Source organism: Chionomys nivalis, chromosome X (genome assembly GCF_950005125.1).
Source record: "Chionomys nivalis chromosome X, mChiNiv1.1, whole genome shotgun sequence".
Taxonomy (NCBI): Eukaryota; Metazoa; Chordata; class Mammalia; order Rodentia; family Cricetidae; genus Chionomys; species Chionomys nivalis.
Genome location: NC_080112.1, coordinates 124731356 through 124737355, shown reverse-complemented (window position 1 = coordinate 124737355; position 6000 = coordinate 124731356). Strand labels below are relative to the sequence as shown.

Here is a 6000-nt window from a genome sequence, read left to right as displayed (position 1 = left end):
CACCTTCTTATTTAGCTTCTCTAGGATCGCGAATTATAGGCTCAATGTCCTATATTTATGACTAAAAACCAATTATGAGTGAGTACATCCCATGTTCATCTTTTTGGGTCTGGGTTACCTCACTCAGGATAGTGTTTTCTATTTCCATCCATTTGCATGCAAAATTCAGGAAGTCATTGTTTTTTACCGCTGAGTAGTACTCTAATATGTATATATTCCATACTTTCTTCATCCATTCTTCCATGGAAGGGCATCTAGGTTGTTTCCAGGTTCTGGCTATTACAAATAATGTTGCTATGAACATAGTTGAACAAATACTTTTGTTGTATGATAGGGCATCTCTTGGGTATATTCCCAAGAGTGGTATTGCTGGATCCTGGGGTAGGTTGATCCCAAATTTCCTGAGAAACCGCCACACTGCTTTCCATAGTGGTTGCACAAGTTTGCATTCCCACCAGCAATGGATGAGTGTACCCTTTACTCCACAACCTCTCCAGCACCCGGTCATTCAACAGGGGCTGCTCTCCTCTGCTGGGGCCTCTCTCTCGCTAACCCATCCCAGTTTGCGCCCAGGAACCTCCTCCCTTCTTCCTCCCTTCCGCGGGGCCACGGGATCCACCAGTTCAGCCTGTTTGGGCACTGGGTCGGGGTGCTCAGGGCAACGGGCAGGGGGGGATTGCTTTGCTTCAATAGCCTGCCTGCAGCAAGGTAGGCCCTTTATCAGCAAGGTTCCTGGCCAGCAAGGGAATCTGATCCTGTTCTGGGGGACCCATCAGAGTAGTTGGTGAGTGTGTTCTTGATCCGTGGCAGGAGCCCGGAAACAGAACACGGACATTCCCCGCCCCTCTTCACTCCCTGGTTATTAGGCAGGGGCTGCTCCCCTCTGCTGGGGCCTCTCTCTCCCTAACCCATCCCAGTTTGCACCCAAGAACCTCCTCCCTTCTTCCCCCTTCTGTGTAGTCACGGGATCCGCCAGCTCAGCCTGTTTTGGCGCTGGGACAGGATGCTGAGGGCAAGAAGTAGACGGGAGTTCCTTTGCTTCAATAGATTGCCTGCAGCAAGGTAGGACTTTTGTCAGTGAGGTCCCTGGCCAGCAAGGGAACCTGATCCTGTTCCATAAGATCCATCCGATAGCATTTGAAGGAAGAGATGGGCAGGCGCCAAGGCAAGAATTCCTCCACCAATCTGAAAAACAACATGAAAACACCAGAACCCAGTGATCTTACAACAGAAGGTCTTGAACACCCTAATCCCTGGAGACACCTGATACAATCCTTCCAGGACTCCCGCAGTCTCCCTGCTCCTACAGGCCCGGATCACCACACCACCTCCTTACAGTGACTCTTAAGGTGTCTGCCAATGTACAATGGGGTAGGCTCCTCAGGCAGAGACAGGAAAGGCTGTCTACTGCCCCCATACAGGCTCCTCCCCTTCTGCAGCTTACATAATGAGGTCACTGCCAGTCACTCTGAGCTCCCTGTGAACTGCTCCTTCCAGCGACTCCTCTTTCTGCTTCAGGTACAAGCTTGCGATCTCTGTATCCATGAAGGACTGGAAAGGGACCTTGAGCTCACTGGTGGGAGATATTGTTAAGGTGATTCTGTCTTGTTGTCCCTGGGTGCTCTCCACATAGACTGCCTCCTCCATGGCCCTTGATTCCCCCATTTCTCCAACACCACTTCCTCAAGACATCTCCTTGTTGGGCCCCCCAACTTTCTCCCTGGCCATCTCAGGCCACCTCCAGACTATGCTGCTTGGTGAGTCACCCGCGCTGCTGCCAGGTGGTTCATGGCTGCCTGGGGCTTCTCAGAACCCATACCAACAGTACCGTACTCTGCTGGTTCTAGGATGGCCTGAGGTGCTTCTGCCAAGCCCCACCCTGTTCTCCTCAGGGCACCAGGTAAGGCAAGGCCCATGCCACCTGTGAGAACTGGACCCCACGGGGATTGGTTCTGGCCAAACTGGTTGTCTCTGTAGAACTTAGGGCACTCTAATGGTCTGCAGGAGGATTGATCAAATAGAACCCACATCATCCATTCCCCAAATACTGGCCTACTCAAGAGTGTCATGAAACCCTCAGGCTTCAGAAAATTCAGTGTGACAGAGTCAGGAGTGATGCAACACCAATATTCAGACTGCCTATGAAGCTCCATCTGGACGGGTGAGTGTGTGCTATCCTGGGGTGGACTGTCCCGGTAGAGAGCACAAACGCCCCTCCCCCAGCTCCTGCTGCAGGGCTTTCTTACCTACACACGCGCCCCCACCCCCACCCCCAAGCCTGCCTTGTCTGCAAGGTCCTTTGCTGTGGAACAGCTTCCTGCCCTTTCACTAAGGCTACCAACCCAGAGCAGTGAGTGCCTGACTAGAGAGAAGGCCTCAAGGTCCCTGCCAGGGAACGCGGGCCCCTGCTGCTGGGGCTGCAGTGTCTGCTGTGCTCTCCTGGACCGGCTCTGCCTACCTCCTACTTCCCTTGGTCCCTGGCTCATTGGGCTACCAGGAGTCCCTGTGTAGGTGCTGAGAAGTTCCATCTGGACGGGTGAGTATGTGCTATCCTGGGGCGGACTGTCCCGGTAGAGAGCACAAACCCCCCTACACTAAGGCTACCCAACCAGAGCAGTGAGTGCCTGCCTAGCGGGCAGGCCTCAGCAACCCCCCGAAAGGGAGCGCAGGCACCTCCAGCTTGTACTGCAGTGTCGCCTGTGTTCTACTCGACCCCGCCCGACCCCTTGCATTCGGCCTTCTTTCCACGGGTCATTGGAATACCAGGCATCCCTGTTTTGGTGTTGAGGAGTTCATCTGGTAGGGAACGGTTCCTGCCCCTACACTGAGGAGATACACCCAGAGAGTTAGTCCACAGCAAAGACTGGTCCAAGACACCAGGCCTCTCCTGGCTCCATTTGAAGGAAAAGATGGGCAGGCGCCAATGCAAGAATTCCCCCAACAACTTGAAAGGCAACGTGACATCACCAGGATCCAGGAATCCCAAAATAAGAAGTGTACACCCTAATCCAGAAGAATTAGAAAAATTCGACTCAAAAGTGAATTATATGAAAATAATAGAGGACCTTAAACAGGAGGTGAAAAACTGCCATAATCAATTAGAGATTACAAACAAAAAGGTAGAGGAAATGAATAAATCTCTCAAAGATACCCAAGAAAACCAAGAGAAACAAGAAAAAGTATTCAAACAGGTAAGGGAAACGGTTCAAGACTTGAAGAATGAAGTGGAAGTAATAAAGAAAACACAAACCGAGGGAAGGATGGAGATGGAAAATTTGGATAAATGAACAGGAACTACAGAGACAAGTACCACCAACAGATTACAAGAGATAGAAGAAAAAATCTCAGACACTGAAGATACCATAGAGAAAATAAACACTCTGATCAAAGAAAACAGCATAACCAACAAATTCTCATCACAAAACATTCAGGAAATCTGGGACACAATAAAAAGACCAAACCTAAGAATAATAGGGATAGAAGAAGGAGAAGAAGTACAGCTCAATGGTCCAGAAAATATATTTAATAAAATTATAGAAGAAAACTTTCCCAACCTTAAGAAAGATATTCCTTTGAAGGTCCAAGAAGCATACAGAACACCGAATCGACTGGATCAAAAAAAAACATCTCCTCATCATATAATAATCAAAACACAAAACATACAGAATAAAGAAAGAATATTAAGAGCTGCAAAGGAAAAAGGTCAAGTTACCTATAAAGGTAAACCTATCAGACTTATACCTGACTAATCTATGGAAACCATGAAAGCCCGAAGGTGCTGCATAGATGTACTGCAGAAACTAAGAGACCATGGATGCAAGCCCAGACTACTATACCCAGCCAAGCTTTCGTTCACTATAAATGGAGAAAACAAAATTTTCCAGGATAAAAACAAATTTAAACAATACGTAGCCACAAATCCAGCCTTACAGAAAGTAATAGAAGGAAAATCACAACCCAAGGAGTCCAACAATGCCCACAATAACTCAGACATCTAATGACCATTCACCAGCACAACTTGAAGAAGGGAAACACACAAACTCTACTACAGAAAGAAAGAAAGAAAGAAAAGAAAAGAAAAGAAAGAAAGAAAGAAAGAAAGAAAGAAAGAAAGAAAGAAGAAAGGAAAAATGACCGGAGTTAACAACCACTGGTCATTAATATCACTTAATATCAATGGACTCAACTCACCTATAAAGAGGCACAGGCTAAGAGATTGGATACGAAAACAGGATCCAACATTCTGCTGCTTACAAGAAACACACCTCAACCACAAAGACAGACATCTACTCAGAGTAAAGAGCTGGGAAAAGGTTTATCAAGCAAACGGACCTAAGAAACAAGCAGGTGTGGCCATACTAATTTCTAAGAAAGTTGACTTCAAACTAAAATCAATCAAAAGAGATGGAGAGGGACATTTTTTACTCATAACAGGAACAATTCACCAGGATGAAGTCTCAATCCAGACTGCCTATGAAACCAGGCCAATTTTGTTGTATACAGACACTCAGAGACTTCAAGACCCTGATAGATGGTTCAGTCAAGCTGCCTCAACCAAACTATTTGCCCCTAAATCTGTAACACACACACACACAGAGAGAACCACCCCCCCCACACACATCTTCAGAGAGTTGGAGATTAGATAGTTATAGTTTTCCTTATTGACCAGACCCAGAAAAGAGACTCAAGAAAGAGATGCAAAGTGTATAAGGTTGAGAGATATCAAAAGATAGTTTTGAATAGTAAAGCAAGTTAGGATAGAAAGTGAATTAGGTACAAGACTTTGGACTTACCAGGTAGGATAGATAATGGAGTATTTTCTCTGAACTTGTCAAATGCAAATGGACTAGACATTGCTGATATATTTATTGCCTGTGTATATTATATATAGTTATTGTACTTATTTTATATAGTTTTTCTTATATTAGTTATAACCTACTTTTTACTTCAGAAAAAAGGAAAATGTGATATTTTGATTTTGATGTAACAAATAAAGCTTGTCTGAAGATCGGAGTGCGGAGCTAAGCCTCTAGTTTGCCATAGAGGACAGGTAGTGGTTGCACATACCTTTAATACCAGCACTCTGGAGGCAGAGGCAGCAGTGTCTCTGTGAGTTCAAGGCATCCCTGCTAAGCAAGATTGAGCCGGTCTAAAAGAGAAACAGCCAGGTTGTGGTGGTTCACACTTTTCATCCCAGTAATTGGGAGTCGCATGCCTTTAATCCCAGCACTAGAAAGGTGGAGACAGGAAGGGATTTGCCTGGGTGGAGAGAGGAATATAAGGCAGGAGGAGACAAGAGTACATGGGATTCATTCTGAGGATTTGTAGAGACAGGATCTTGCCCCCTTGGTTCTGAGGAATTCATAGAGCTAAAAACTAGTGGCTGGCTGCTCTGCTTCTCTGATCTTTCAGCTTTTACCCCCAATATCTAACTCCAAGTTTTTTTTTATTAAGACCTGTTAGAATTTGTACTGCACTTAAGTCTAACCTGACTAGGTCAGCAGAATTCAGAAAGGGATACTTTTCTTCCAGGGAGGTGATAGGACAGCTGGCTTGCCACCATGGTCATCTTTTTTTTTCTTAAGCAGACATATCCTAGTTTAGGGATGTCTGAATAACAGAATGTGACAACAGCTTAAGACCCATTATACTTTAGGCAAGGGAACAAATAACCAAATGGATGCCACTCATTAGCTGGATATAAAGCCCGCAACTCACTAGCAGCAGCTGTCCAATGCCATGTGAAGGAACAAACTGGTTTTTGGTTCTTTTTTTCCTTCACAACTTTAATGTGATATAATATATTTAAACCCTTATTTTAGTAAAACTTGTTTTCAGAAATAAATGACCAGGCAGAGCTTTGCAAATGTTTCCTCTTGGCGACATAGAGTGGGAATGTCTTCTAGTGAGTTTGTTTCCTCCTAAGTGGTGGCATTAATGGGGCAAGCAAGTGTCGGTTTCTCTTAGGGTGTGGAAGAGTAGTGGGCAGCTATGCAGACT

At 45.7% G+C, this 6000-nt stretch overlaps 1 pseudogene; it reads left to right on the top strand.

The window, feature by feature from the left end:
* Nucleotides 1–1645: 1645 nt before the first annotated feature.
* Nucleotides 1646–6000, top strand: part of LOC130868635 (malignant T-cell-amplified sequence 1-like) — a 29005-nt pseudogene continuing 24650 nt past the window's right edge.